This window comes from Cebus imitator, unplaced genomic scaffold (assembly GCF_001604975.1).
Source record: "Cebus imitator isolate Cc_AM_T3 unplaced genomic scaffold, Cebus_imitator-1.0 Scaffold68, whole genome shotgun sequence".
NCBI classification, from domain to species: domain Eukaryota; kingdom Metazoa; phylum Chordata; class Mammalia; order Primates; family Cebidae; genus Cebus; species Cebus imitator.
This window is the reverse complement of record NW_016107383.1, coordinates 11,361,976-11,363,401: the sequence shown is the minus strand read 5'-3', so window position 1 is coordinate 11,363,401 and position 1,426 is coordinate 11,361,976. Positions and strand designations below refer to the sequence as shown.

The following is a 1,426-nucleotide window of genomic DNA, read 5'->3' as shown; positions in this document are numbered from 1 at the left end:
AAAAAAAAAAAAAAAAAAAACCCAAAAAGTACTGAATTCGATGAGATTTGGTGAATTTAGAGTTGTGTAAGCTCCACCACAATCCAATGTCCCTTAACCCCAGAGAGTCCCCTGTGCATTCCCTCTCCTTTGCCACTCCCACAGCAGCCCGCCACTAATCTTTTGGTTCCTCTAGATTTGGTTTTCCGAAACATTTCGTGTGAGAGGATTCATAGCTTATGTGGTCTCTGTGACTGGCTTCTTTCACTGAGCCTGTGTTCCACATCGGTACGCGCTTCACTCCTACCCACAGAAACAGAGTACGAGGGAGGTTTCCAGGGTCTGGGGTAGGGAAATGCACAGACAGGGTCGAAGGGTACAAACTGACAGTTATCAGCTGACCTAATGTACAGCATGATGACCACAGTTAATCATAAAGCATTGTACACTTGAAATTTACTGAGAGAATAGATCCTAAATACTCTCAACACAACACACACACGCACACACAGAATTTTTTTTTCTGAGACAGAGTTTTGCTTTTGGTCTGTCCCCCAGGCTGAGTGCAGTGGCACATCAAACATCAGTCGGGCTGAAAGCAGTGCTCCTCTTCAAGGTGGACACTCTGTGTTTGAAGTTTTATATAAGGTGGGAGAGAAATTATCTCTTGGAGTTTGTAGTAATGTTTTACTTATTTATTTATTTTGAGACGGAGTCCCACTCTGTTGCCCAGGCTGGAGTGCAGTGGCGCCACCTTGGCTCACTGTAACCTTCTGGATTCAAGTGATTCTCCTGCCTCAACCTCCCGAGTAGCTGGGATTACGGGCACACACCACCATGCCTGGCTAATTTTTGTGTACTTCTAGTAGAGAAGGGGTTTCACCATGTTGGTCAGGCTGGTCTGGAACTCCTGACCTCAGACGACCTGCTTGCCTTAGCCTCCCAAAATGCTGAGATTACTGGTGTAAGCCACCATGCCCGGCCATGTGATAATATTTTAAATGTGCTAGTTGAAAGTTTCTTAAAATATTAGCATTTAAAAAAAATGCCCTGTCCACACAATTGTCCTAGTCATAAATCAGTCATATCTGAAAAATTATTTAGCTACAATTGCTACAATGTCTCATGCAGTTTTCAAATGCCACTCATGTGGCTTTGGGGTAATCTCACATAGGACTCTGGGTTTGTCCTAGGAAAAGAAGAGCCGGAACTCCTACCTCCTCTTTGACTAGAACTGCTCCCCTTTAAACTATCTTATATATTGGGTTACTTAAGATGATGAATATAACTGTACTTGAAGAAAAAGTTCCATTTAAAAAAACTCCTGGCCGGGCGCGGTGGCTCACGCCTGTAATCCCAGCACTTTGGGAGGCCAAGGTGGGTGGATCACGAGGTCAAGAGATCGAGACCATCCTGGTCAACATGGTGAAACCCCGTCTCTACTAAA

The 1,426-nt window shown here is 44.4% G+C and overlaps 1 pseudogene across 1 annotated transcript in view; it reads left to right on the top strand.

Moving 5' to 3' along the window:
* Positions 1 to 1,097: 1,097 nt before the first annotated feature.
* LOC108305999 overlaps positions 1,098 to 1,426 on the top strand; it is an 11,262-nt pseudogene continuing 10,933 nt past the window's right edge. The window contains exon 1 of the transcript XR_001825974.2: positions 1,098 to 1,139. The product of XR_001825974.2 is annotated as a BEN domain-containing protein 3-like (transcript). The remainder of the gene's footprint in view (positions 1,140 to 1,426) is intronic.